At 36.3% G+C, this 14,444-nt stretch overlaps 1 protein-coding gene and 1 pseudogene across 5 annotated transcripts in view; one reads left to right on the top strand and one right to left on the bottom strand.

Moving 5' to 3' along the window:
* The window catches only part of RYR2 (ryanodine receptor 2), a 769,122-nt gene that overhangs the window by 610,343 nt on the left and 144,335 nt on the right, over positions 1-14,444 (bottom strand). The gene's annotated exons all lie outside the window — the stretch shown is intronic.
* Positions 12,521-12,746, top strand: LOC119523117 (annotated as a pseudogene).

Here is a 14,444-nt window from a genome sequence, read left to right as displayed (position 1 = left end):
AAAAGCAAAGGTATACAAGCCTTGAGTGTATTGCCAATACCTCTGACAGAGCAGACTATCCAACCCGGTTTGGTTTGATTGGCAGATAACATGCTTACCTACATAGATACTTCCAGCTGATACTATAATCTGAGAGAGTTCCATCTAAATGATAACTGGGATTTGCAAAATATCTAACCAATTTACATAAAGAGCACATATTACTCCTAAGGAAAACACCAGGTATAAAAATGAATAAATAGGACTACCAAGCTGAGAACAGCAAGGCTAATCACCATTAGTCCTGACTCAATCATGCTCATGCTAAGTATTAGCCATGTAACATGCATAAAAATACAGTAAAAGTTCACCAGAAAATCACCCAAAGGAAATAAAGTATTGAAAGTCACCCAAAAAAGACCATAAATAACCAGTATAAAATTAGTGAATAAGATCAACAGAAAAGAAAAACACTAAATAAATACCTAAAATAACCATTTATATTATAAACTGCTTTTCTCCCCAAAATAACAAAAAATTCTATTCAACTGAAGGAGTTAAGCTTACACAATGAGAACTGAATTTGAAGAAGGAAAAATCAATGAATCTATAAAAGCAGTCTACATTCCAATTTAGCAATGTGTTCCCACAGTATAATTAAACACCTTTTAGGCACTAAAATGAATTAGAACACAGACACTTTAAAAAACTAATTTACAGAATTCTTCAGAATATAGGAACTATCTCAGGGTATTTTCTCTTACCAAATGTGTCCTGCCTAAATGCAAGGTGGTATTTCTTCAGTCTTCACACTCTTTTCCTGTAGGCATCTCAGCTTTTTCCTTCTATATCCTATCCAACTACACAGAGCTGACAAAAATATCAGTTGTGTATAGTTTATCCCAAATATCCCCATGAATGATGCAGTAAACAAAAATGCCTTCAGTGATGAAATGCATTCAAGCATAATTTCATATCTGAGACATTCTCTCCACTATTCACATATTCCCATGAAGTTGTTACCTAAAATTAGTTAGAAACAAGCAGAAGGACAAATCTAAAACTACTATAATTAGATACATAAAGGAGAGATTTAAGTCAACATTCTCTTTTAAATAAATCAAAAAGTATTAGGGATAATAGTAGTCACATTTATGTTATAATGTATTAAACACTCATTTGAAATGAATAATCAGATCTTTGGCTCAAATTCCTCAATTTGGTATAAAGCTGCTTTGATACATTATAACACTAACTACTACCACCGGGTGAGTAGTTAGGAGACCTCATCTTTCTCTGACACCCGTGTAGACATCACTAGGGGAAACTGGGCGCCTCGGGGCAATGGTCACGGGAAGCGCAAAGGGCATTGTTACTTTCCATCACAACCCTCATTCACAGCAAAGGAAAGAGGTCTGCATGCTCTCTCCTCTAACAAAGCAGAGTGCCAAGTGGAACAAGATTGGGTGGGAGGGAACAGGGATAGGCAAAGGGCCGACAACACATCACTTAGGCCACGGCGATGGTGTCATCCACACAAGCCTCGTACAGGCCATGAGGTCCACGCAGCCCGGTGGTGCACTGCTCTAATCCCACGTACATGAAGCTTCATCAGGGAACACTGAGTGAGGACCTTCTGTCTCCTGTAACACTTTCCTGAGCTATGTTACAAAGTGTGGTCTCATGGGGGAGTTTATGTGGATAAAACAAACGATAGAAAAGGCATTATACTGATTCCAATAAACCACATCCATCCCCAGTGCTAATGCCGGGCTCTCCACCACGGGCTCATATACACGTAACAAACATAAACTAAACTTGTTGAGAACATTTTATAAAAGCACACATTTGCTTTATCCAATCCTGTTCAGCAAGGCATTTAACTGGCCTAAAAAAATAAATGGGAAAAGATAAGACACAAAGAAAGTCAAAACTATATATTTCTTTGGTATAAAGCTGCTTTGATACAAAACAACTCAATCAGCTACATAAACAAATCTCATTATCCTCACTCATCATGCTAATATCATGCTTTTCCCAAAATTACCAATGATCTAACAAGCCATAATGTTAGGAGCATTATTTAAAAAATAAACACATCCTAGTATACAACTGACTTCAATTAAACCAGTTATCGGGAGCAATTACTACCCTGACATTTGGTAAAAAGGTAATCTTGTGTTTTTAAACTGAATGGCTCCACTTTCAATGTCAATTGGTTAAAATATCTCCATCTGAAAAAAAGAATTAGTAGAAATTTGAGCCAAAGATCTGATTATTCATTTCAAATGCTTATTGGGTGCTGCTATTATTTGTCTTTTCCTGAAGCTATTTGCCTCTAAATGATTTGATAGCAAATCTAAAACTACTACAATTATGATACATAAAGGAGAGATTTAAGTCAACACTCTCTTAAATAAATCAAAAAGTATTAGGGATAATAGTAGTCACATTTATGTTATAATGTATTAAACCTTTTGGTAAGACTACATTTTTTCTCTCTGCTTATCTTAGCAATAATTTAAGTTATTTTTTTTTTAAATTCACTATTTCTTCCAGGATAAATAAAAGACTGTTGCTTTTTATGATTAATTTCAGTAATTTCTCTTAGGGTTATGCAATATCTCAACATTTTATTCACCTTTGAAATTAATAACACATATTATGATAGCAAAGAAATCCCCTAGGTTACATTATTGGAACAGATGGCAGTGCTCTACATAAAAGAAGGCTACCTTCCTAGGCTTCTCCTCTTATATATAAGCACATGGGAATGATGCTGGGAGAAATATTCTGCAACAGCCCACATGTTAATTTGATGCTCTAGTTTGAGGGGATGCAGGGATGGTGGGAGATCTTACTATGCTTAGAACCCCCTGGAAGTAGAGTGCACTGCAGTTTACATTAGGAATATGATAAACTTCAGTTCAAAGCTCTCTGGTTTGTATTTCATTTTGTCTTGCACATCAAGATAGAAAGAAAAAAAAAAAAAAACCTCTCAGCATATGAATCCTAGGAAGCATGCTAACTGGCACGAAATACCATCTCTCCACCCCCAGGCAGCCATTTTAAGGACCGTCTGTTCAAGAGTCAGGATGGAAGCCTGAATGAATCCCCTAACAAAAGACTGATGAAGCCTACTACAGGATCACTTCCTCATCACCAAAAAACCGAGCAAGGGCAGCAGTAAACTAGACCTTGAGCACAAGCCCTCAATCAAAGTTCTTTATCTAAAGTCACATTAAAAGCAAATCTCATTGCAGTGAATACTAATGAAACTCAAAAGGAACAAAAGCACTAACGTGGAAGCATGTGCCCCCCAGCAAGCATAAAGGTATATGAATCAGGCAAGTTCTCGCCCTGACGGTTCCTCCCACAACATACTTATTGCTTCTGTAAGGTGCAGATCAAACAAATTCCCCAGTTAGCTCTGCTTCCATTACTCCATCCTAACAATCTGTACCACATTTTTCATTTATTAATATATGACTAAATATTTTCCAGTGTTGTCATCTCAACCAGATTGACCTCTCTAAAAACACCATAGACTATCTTTCTCCTACTAGGGAAACAAAGCACCATGGACCATCTTGCCCTTACTGGGAAAGATGTCACCGCATGTCAACACAACTTTAGCGCCAATTAGCTGCGTAACTTTAGTTAAGTAACCTAATCATTTACAGCCTTGGACTCCACACCTCTGTATAATGGTTAACATCTCATGGACTCAAACGAAACAATGATGTAAAGTGCTTGGCATAATTCTTGGCACACTGCAAGTGCACAATAAATTTTAGCTATTACTACTCTCTTTTCTATTTCTTTCTTGTCACCAAAGGGTTTCTAGTTCAAAGCACACACCAAATAGCATTCAAACACCATGAAATGAAAACATTTGGCTATGTGTTTTAGATAATATCTTATGTAAATGTGAGACAGTATAAGTCCTTTCCACTTACTCATAACTATCATTAAACACTATGAATCATACATTTGTCCCCACTCCATTCTAGACAACGCCTCTAGAAATTAAAACCCGGCCGCCTAAACTCTCTTGTTGCTTTTAAGCACCAGAAATCTCACTACTAATCACTTCATCTCTACACTGCAAAATAGCAATCCAGTGTTATACACTCTTAAATGATTATAAACTGCAACAAGATCGATTCTAATGACATACCAAGTTATCTCTCAGCAATGTCTACTCAGATACTGCTTTATAAGCTCTCTAAATTGCTTTGAGATTGAGGTGCTTTTCTAGATAAGCAGAGTTACTACCCACATGATTTAAAGGTGAGACAACAATGCTTTCGGAAGCATAATAACTGGCCACGTTGTCAGGATTAAAAACAGGTAAACAATGTCATTGAAAACATAAGGGGAAAAACAAAGCATATTAAAGACTTATAGAAAGGAAGCAATAGCACCTAAGTCCACAGGTATATATGTTTAAATTCCAGAAATCAATGAGAGGTGAAATATCCAAGAATTTAATAAGAACTCAGGAGAGCATTCTAACTATACTTATACCAACATGCAATTTTCCCACCAATCCACAGAACTATTACTCAACATCATAGCAATCCCTCCCATTTCCTAATTCTGAAGGGAATAACTTTTTGCTAGGATTCCAGATTTGATCAACACATAATGCTAATATTAGAGGGAGCCCTTTTCCCTACTCCTGGATTCCATTAGGAAGGATTCTTCCCAACCTCCCACTCCAGTCTCTTTCTTTCCCTTCATTTTCCTCTACCAGAGGAGACGGCTTGACTTAACCGATGTAACTTTGGAAATAGGGCATGCTCAACTCAGCTCTGCCCTTTCTTCCTTTTGGGAGCAGGCTACTCACAAGAAGAATGGGTCACTCGATCAGCAATAAATGTGGTATTTGAATCTCATCAGCTTCACTCTTTTATTTCCCAAGTCTTTCAGAATCTACAGGAAAATAGATGCTGACTGGGCCCCTGTCAGAGAACCCAAAATACTACCAGCACCCCAGAGATTAAAACAAAATCTAAGCTTGCATGGTTATGCAACAGAGAGCAAATAAAAGTTCTGGAGTGATGAGAACCTTTGGGAACATGACATAGTGGTTAACAGTATAGACTCTGAAACAAGCAAAAGAGGTTTGAAACCCATCTCTTCCAATTATAAGGTTGTTGGCAAATTTCTTAACCTCCCTTGGTCTAAGCTACCCCACCTGTAAAATGGAGATAACAATAGTTAACTCAAAAGATTATTAATATATGAAAAGATCTCAGAACATGCTTGGACAAAATAAGCTAAATAATTATTAGCTATTACTAATATTGCCATTTTGCGCAGTGTTATTACTATCATTTTTTTGCTCCCCAAGACGATCTGAAGAAAAGTCCTCATCCATTACATGTGAGATCCCATGAAAGTTCATATCTACAGTAGCACCCCCAAGAATAACGAGTAATGGAAATTTTGTAGGAAATGGAAGCAAATCAGTCCACTGTTCCCACTGTATATGGAAAGAAACAATTTTGCCTCACACAAAGAGGAGAAAATTCTGTAAATGCACATGCAAAATTCAGTTGATACAAACACAAAAACGGTTTTTGGTTTACGACTTTGTTTTTCAGGTCAGTAACTGCTCATCACCTGCTCTCCAAACTCCTGCTGAGCATGAATCTGCCTGGACTTAGCGCAAACCTGTGGTCTGGCTTTTTTTTTTTTTTTTCCTTCTGAATGACAGAAAAATAAGTCACTCATTCTTTGCCCAGGATAAGTCATTTTTCTCTAACACCTATTAACATTTTTATTAATGGGAGTAAGAAAGCAAATTTTGTCATTTGAATCACGAGAGTACATTTTAATTGACCAAATATGCCCACAGCTAAAATACCAACTCCACAAATAAAGTTAGGTTGTCAAAACCTTTCATCTCATTAGTAACCATAACCGATTTTATTCCTTAACTTAGTATTCCTCGGGAACTTAACCTATCACGGAGCCATACAGAGTACTTTTAACTGACTCGGATAAAAGGCTCTGATTAATCGCTAGGACTATTTTTTAGGGCACGTGTTATCTCTAAGGGTCTATTTAATTCTGGCAGTGAACATCGGGAACCACTGTTCGGATGAAAGCTGAGAGACGAGAAGATAGAGACACCTCGTTTCTTAGAAAAGCACAACATGCCTATGGTACCTTAAGTTAAGCTCTGTTCTCATATATATCCTTAAAACAATAATATGAAGAAGCAGGCTGAGTTTGGAGTTGGAAAATGCTGTTGTTACTGAACTATTAATGAGAAAATTTTCCCAAAATCTAAAAGCAGAGCTTGCATCTACCTACATTGTCAAAACCATAAATATAGACTGAAACCATCAGGAAAGAAGAGTTTTCTTTCCAGTGTCCTAAGAAAAATCTGAGGAAAGAGGGTCTAGTAACAGTAAAAAGATAAGATTCTGGCTGGTCAAAAAGAAGAGGTTGGGAGTACGTTTGAAGAGCCGTAAATCAAGAGCTTCTCTCTGGCCTGTTTATTATGCGCCAACATGTCCTCTGGTCCCCAAGCCTCCATTTAGATAAGTTCTGAAAGATGATAGAAAAAGGTCACACGAACACAATGTGCCCATGATAAATACACATGCACAAGTCTTCCCTTGGCTGCTAGCACCACTTCTGCCCAGCACCTGCCAAGGTTATTTGCAACACCTCTCATGCCATCTGCTCTAAGAAAGGCTGTTCCTTAAATTTCCAATGTTTCTATCTTAGGAAAAAAAAAAAAAGAGGTGGAGAGCAGGGTCAATAATCATTTGACTGAAAGACTATGACATCATTTATAGAATGTGGAAATGACGACATGAGATTTCCCCAGGGGCCAGGCTAGAAGGGCCTGACATTGGGCTTATAAAGGCATAGTGGAAGCCAAAAACAAAACTAGAGGCTGGGGTGAAGAGAAAGCACAACCTGTGACAGGTTCCCATGCTACATGGTTTGAGTACATTATTTAAGTTCATCTTCATATCACAGCATTTGACTCTAGACCTCAAATGCCAAATTCACCATAGTAAACCAGCTTCTACAGAAGGCTGGATTTTAAGTCAAAAAGAATTTTTGTAAGGAACAATCAATTCTATAAAAAAACTTTTACAGAAGAGTATGGTGGAAAGAACACATACTTAGGAGTTGAAACCTGTATCATCTTGGACCAGCTGATCAACCTCTCTGAGCCTTCATTTCTTGACTGCTTTACCTACTCTGAGAAACCACTGTTGGAATCAGAGTCAAAGAACATGAAGTATATGTAATTTAGCATGGCACACAGTAGGCATTCAATAATCTATATGTAATCATAATTAACAGTGTTCTTCAATCTGCAATAGCACAGGAAAAAAATCCATGAGGATTGAAACATTTGAATGATTTCATATTAACCCTGTAATCATAATCAATAAGTCATAATGTTCATTCAGCAAGGATTCATCTTAATTTTTCTCCAGCATCAAAATGAAAAATAACCCTTAATTATCTATAATATTATTTATCTCCAGAAATGACAGGAAGTTATTAAACTCTATTGATGTTTCCTGACTAGAAGAGCAAAGATGAGAAATGAATCTGCTCCAAACAACATCCAACTGACTTTTAAGCAGCCTAGAATTGCTAATACAGCTACCATGCACATCAAGGTACAGATTTCACAGGCCACTAAGTTATTAGTCATTAAGTGGTTTTTAAATTTTGCTATTAATCCCCTTGTTCCCATTAACTGTTATTTCATAGTTTGAAAGCCATAGCAATAAGCACATTAAAGCAAAATAAATACAAAAAAGTCTCTGCATTCAAACCCCAAACCCTACACACAGATTTCTGCTATCTAATAGCACTAACTCAGAGAGCATCAGATACATCTTCTCTGGGTGGGCATAGGGGAGAGTCAGCAGTCATTGCTGCTACTTAATCAGGGGACATGACTACTTTATACTATGCCTACAGGGTACCCTGGAATCTGTGCATATATTCTATCATCACCTTTACCCCCACTACATTTACTGACTCCTACTGTGTATTGGACACTTTCAGCAATTTGCAATCCTATGAACTAGGTGCTGTTATTATCCCCATTTGACAGATGAGGAAACTGATGCACAGAGCAGTAATAAGCCCAGGGTCACATGGCTAGTATGTGGTGTACAGACAGGAGTCAATGCCAGGCAGACTAACACCAAAGCCTCTGCTAACTACCTAAAGCCCCTGGTAACAAATAGCTGCTATCCAACATCAAATTTTCCCAAATACGCCTGTGGTCACTGTAGATACAACTCACCTCCTATCTGTGTTTCCATCCATGCTTATTCTGACTTTTTTAGGCTTGTGAATATTTTTATTCTTAAAAGTTCATCTGGAAGATTAAATTCATGAGAAAGCAATGAAAATACTGCAAAAAGAAATGTATTGAATGAAGCTAGAACTACCACAAGTTAAAATGGAGGCTGGTCCTTGGTTATCTTATTTCCCAAATTTAAAATGCAGCACTATTGTTTATATCTGAAGCTGATTCAGCTTTTGATTGCATTCCCCCGAAAATGATTTAAAATGACAACAATACGTTAATTCTAAAGAGAAAGAATACCAATGGAAAATAGTACCTATTTTTCTTAATCTTTTACTTTTAATTACATCTTTTTACACAGTAAATGAAACAGAACCTGAAGGATATTTTAAAGCTAAAAACTTTAAATACTCTCAGAGGGGGCAACTAAAAAGTAGTAAAGGGTTTCTAGAGATAGAATTGATAATGACCTGAAAAGCAGTGGAATCTAAGATGAAGTTTTTAAAAAGGAGGCAGAAAGACCTGGCAATAAGGTAATAAACTCAAGAGAGTTTAGTTTAACTATAGCTAATTAGTATGCTATGCTATAGGAGTGAAGAGCTATTTTAAGTGCTGAGTTACAGGTGCCTAGGAAACCAGTCAGATCTCAGACACTGAGGTGGATGAAGGAGAGGGACTATCTTTTCACAAGCAATGTTAACAAGAAGGAAGTATTTTGCTCAGAGATCTTGCCAACGTGACAGATTTCCCTTCTGGAAAGTTTTTTAAAATGATTCTGGAAAAAATTTCAAGATTGCTTTATCCTGGGATTCCAGACTCAATTCCTGGGCTAAATGGTGCCACAATTGAGTTATGCATTTCTGTTTTCAGAACAGAATGAAACTAAACCACATACAGCCTCACCTTCCCTGAGGCGACTTAGGCTGATGAGAGGAACACATTCCTAGGGCCACTTTTCTGATCCTTCTTAAGAACTGTAAACACTTGCAAAATTGCTAATGTCTATTTCAAACTCCTACATATACATGTGCTCAAAGATGCCTCTGCCATGAGAACAAAGTCTAATTCCAAGTATATTTCTCACATTTGTTTTGCAAATGCAAGCAATGAATGTTTTTATTCTTGAAGTTCATCTGAAGAATAAATTCACGAGAAAGCAAAGAAAATACTGCAAAAAGAAATTTACTGAATGAAGCTAGTCCTATCACAAATTAAAATGGAACATAAAGTTGCAGGAATTACAGAAATAAGACACTGAAATATTAATGAAAAAATGTTTATAATTTTGCATGTATACATTAAAGCAGCTCAAATCAAGGAGACAATAAATGGATTGGGACAAATGGGTAACCACTGGGAAAAAATAAAGCTCTACCTCATGGCTTATGCCAGAATAACTTTCAAATGAATTAAAGACTTAATTCCTAAAAATGGAGGAAAATAGCAGAAAATATTTTAATAAATCATAGGAAGAAAAACACATTTGGCTACATAAAATGTAAGAGTTCTGCACCATAAATGCAGTTAAATGTACATTATAAACTGGGAGAAAGCAATCACATAAAACTCACTAAGGGTATATTCTTATCATACAAACAGTTCCTACACATTGAGAAGAAAAAGGAACTCTCCTACAGGAAAACAGGAAAAGAATATTAATTAGAAGCAATAGACATGAGCAATAAACATAGAGAAAAAATTTTTTTGCCTATCAGACTGGCAAGTGAAAAAGATTAATAATCAGTGTTGGTTAATGCATATAGGAATGTTATTTTACATGGCTGGGAATGTGCATTAGCATTACCTGCTTTGGCCATATGCTTTAGAAGGCTTTAAAATGTGCATACGTCTGATTAGTTAATGCTATTTCTAAGAATTTTTCTTAAGGAAAGAATTTAACAAATTCACAAAGATACTATAGTGGTGAAAAATTGGGAACAACCTAAATGTTCATTAATAGGGGGTTGATAAATACCATGAAGCCATTAAAAATGTTGGTGGAGTAGCTGTATTTATCGAATTAGAATCATGTCCATGATATAGTTTTAAATGCGAAAAGAAGATTAATAGGTATAACATTAAAAAGTACTTTTTTTTATTAATTACTTACCTCAATTGTTTTCAGCATTTTCCGAATTTTTTCTATAGAACGTTCTTTTATAAAAAACCAACAACAACTACAAAAAAACACTGCAAGAGGTGGTCAAAAACAAGACAAATGTCTGCAATTTTTAATGCTTAGTAACCTCCATATTAAGATAGCACTATCATAAAATTCCCAAATACCCTTTGTTGCTCTGTGCAAACGTGACCTCAAATATTTTATTTATCTACTTGAATTTCCTTCATCTCATTAACTTCATTTGTTTCAACCATCAGTTTTCTCCTAAGTATGACACTTCCTCCCAGTGAGTATCCTACTTATCAAGCATCCTCAGGAGTATTAAATCACGCTAGGTGAAGTGAAATTAAAGGGGATGGATCTCTAAGAATAATCCCTAAACACACACCACAATTATTCAAAATACACCGAAAGCACTTTGGCATTCAAGTAAATCATGCATAGCTTTGTTGATGCTTCTTAAAAGTGGGGCAATCATGGTTCAGAGACCTGTCAAATGGATAAATGATAAAGCAAAGAACAAATCCACTGCAATGAAATTGCCTTCTGGAAAGTAAATGATTCAGTGGCTTGGTTTATGAATTGGTGCAATGGAGGAAAAACTGCTCAACCTGGTGTAGGAAAAACTAGCTTCTAGTCCCAAGCTGTAGCACTTACTAGCCATGTGAACTTGAGCAAGTCCATCTGCACCTTCATTTCCTCACCTGAAAGAGTATTAACTCTGAAAACATAGGAAGTTTGTTTGAAGTGCAAATGCAAAATTACCATGTGAAAGAAGATGTGTTAAAGAACATAACCAATTCCTACAAATCTTCTCTCCACCATTGTTGCAGGGTAAATTGGTGACTTGTACACTTAAAAACGTGTGCTGGCACAGCCTATAACAAGGTCACCTAAATTTGGACCATGGCATGGTACTATACTTGAAACAGGTGGTGTGGGAGGCTAGGAAATTCAAAGTTTAGTGTTTCAATGCCTGACTACAACAGGGTAGAACTGCACAAAGACATCCCAGTCTACGTCTTCATAAACTACCACCATCCGACAGCCTCAACGGCATTCGGGGCCATGGCTGAGACCCGACCCAGCACTGAATCAGAACCACTCCCCCAGCAGCTTTATTGCCATCTTTAACAAATCTGTGTAAGATTTCTCTGGGGTGCTGACAGCTAACTAACTGAGCTTCATCTGCTCTCCCACAATTTCCTATTGAAATACCCATGACAACCCAGGAAAAGGTGCAAAGTTATAACGTCACTGGGAATTAAGAAAATCAATTAAATAGTTATCAAACTCAGAGGATTGGACCTGGTGGTTCCAGTCATGCTTCCATTAGAGGTCTGGGGGTGGCCTGCTGACCCCGAAGCCTGCTTTCTGAGGTGGCGGGGGTGGTCCTCGCTGCCCACCCACCAGAGCCTCTCTCCACAGACTCTCACAAGACAGAGACTCGGGGAGTCGATGCACCTCAGGATGTAAGGTCAGAAGAATATAATACGGAGGCAGGAAAAGAATGGGGAGCCCACTTTCACCAGAGGAGCAAGAGAAAATCAGACGCGGTCCAAGGAAGACAAGAGTGCTGAATATTAAAGTGAGACAGTCTCACCAGGGCTATCAATCTGACCTCCAGATCTGAGGAGAGGTGTTAGACAAACTCAAGAACAGAGAGACTGTTGGTAAAAACCTGGCTCCTTTCACTCAAGGATGGGGTCCACAGGGAAAAAATGGTATCAAAGAAAAGATTCTGTAACATGAAATAAAGAACCCCCATATTTTCAGAAGGAAAACATACCCTAACTGGAATATTATGCAGCAATTTTAAAGCATTTTTACAAAAAGTTTTATTGATATAGGAATGCTAATGAATATGAACAGTACTAACAGCAAGACACATACTACATGAACAGGATGCTTCCAATGTTATTTTCAAAAATAAAAGGACACCTTCCTGCTTCCAGTCTGACAAATTTAAACCTTCTCTCAGAAGTATATGGTAGAACTAAAGAAGAAGACAACCCAAGGGTCATCTGAAATTGTGACTGGCTCTCTAATAATCCCAGGACAAAGTTAGAGATCACGACTCAAGCATAAGTTTTCCCAAGACCACTACAAAGATGTCTGACATAAAGGCTTGGGCTGAGTATGTTGTGGAATGGGCTACAAAACACCCATATGGCTTCCTTATGACAGTGATTTCAGCCCTTACTCCATTATTACTAGGAAGTGCTGTACTATCCTGGAAATTGGCTAAGATGATTGAGGCAAGGGAAAAGGAGCAGAAGAAGAAAGAAAAAACATCAAGAAAATATTGCAAAAGCCAAATGACTAAAAAAGGATTGAAGAAAAGAACAGGCTCTGAAACCAGAGGAAAATTATTTGGAAAATTATGCAGCTTTGGAGAAGGACTCAACTAAGGTTTCTTCTTTGGATTTTATGACAGCATTATATAGTAAACAAAGCCTGACCATATGGAAGGATCATGCTAGTTATGACCTCAGTACTGTAGTAACTTTTAGGCTTGGAAATAGAAATATGTTGGTATCTGTGACAGTTATTGGGTAAATTGGAAAAAGTTAGATCTCTAACTTTGTCCTGGGATTATTATACAGTCAATCACAATTTCAGATGACCTTGGTTGTCTTCTTCTTTAGTTCTACCATATACTTCTGAGAGAAGGTTTAAATTTGTCAGACTGGAAATCTTTATAACTTAGTCATTTGCCATTTAGCAGCCTATCTACTGAAATAAAAATATCTGATGGTGAAAAAAATGACTAGATTATGAACTCTATAATAGCTTAAATTTGGGTCCTATTCTGGACAAAGAAAGTCAAACTCAGAATTATCCTCTTTAAGATGAAAAGTATGTTTGGGCTTAAAAAAGATAGTGTATTAATCTTATCTTTTGTCATTGTTGCTTATTTCTTGGAATATAATCATTCCTGGTTTCTCAAAGCAAATATTAATCATTTAATTCTTTATTTTCTGTATAGTTTGTGTGATTTTTAACCTTTATACTGGTAATATGAACATCAGACATTCTGTATTTTTTTCACCTAATTTTACAAAGAGTTCTCTTTACTAGTAGAATACCACCTGCTGGATATAACAGTTTTTTTATTTACAAGCATGGCCATTTTCTTAGACATGACTTGTTCTGCAGAAAAAAAATTATAATTTGAAGCTTGCAGTACAAATGCCAAACACAGTAGTACCTTGAAACCTCTATTTTTGCTTGTGCTAAGCAGAACTGTGAAATCGTTAACATTCCTATCAAGTAATTTGCTTACGATATGTTTTTTACTCCATTTTTTTGTTTAACTCATGTGGTAGTGATGGCCTATACTTACTGATCAAACAAAAAAGTTCTTTTAAGGAACTCTTAAGATGAATAGCTGAGTCATACTTTATAAGTGGTAAGGAAAGCTTGGAAAAATTTTGTTGGGCATAGTAATTGGGGTGAAAATAGATGAATTATTTCAAAATGAGAATGTTACATTTAGAAGTAAAGAGCTAAAGACGATTTCTCAGTAAGTAGTATAACTGAAATTTTTACTGTTATAAACATGGCTTTTGTAAATATGTGCTCTAAAATTTTTTTCTTGGTCAGTCCTTAATAGCTTATTAATGTTTTCCTCACTTTTTATAGGAATTTTAAGTTACAACAAATTGTCCAACAGCTCTAATTTAAAAATGAAACTAGATATTGAAATAAATTTGATATTTTTATTAAAAATAAAAGGAAAGAAAAATAATGTACCTATATATGTATGTATATATGTATATATATATGGAGAGAGAGAATGGAATAAAATATATTAACTGTTCAGAGCAGTTACCTCTGACGCTATGAATGCAATCAGCTTTTATTTTCTTTGGTATGTATTTTTTTATTATTCAAATTTTCTACATGGTACATTTCTAATAAAAAAAAAAAAAGCATTATAAATCAAGAGAGAGAAAGAGAAGCAAAATCTCTCCCAAATACTAGGAATGTTTCAGGCTAGTCACATGTCCCTCTCTGATATTTTTAAATCCA

The sequence above is a fragment of the Choloepus didactylus genome, chromosome 2 (genome assembly GCF_015220235.1).
Source record: "Choloepus didactylus isolate mChoDid1 chromosome 2, mChoDid1.pri, whole genome shotgun sequence".
NCBI lineage: Eukaryota > Metazoa > Chordata > Mammalia > Pilosa > Megalonychidae > Choloepus > Choloepus didactylus.
This window is presented reverse-complemented; position numbering and strand designations above follow the sequence as displayed.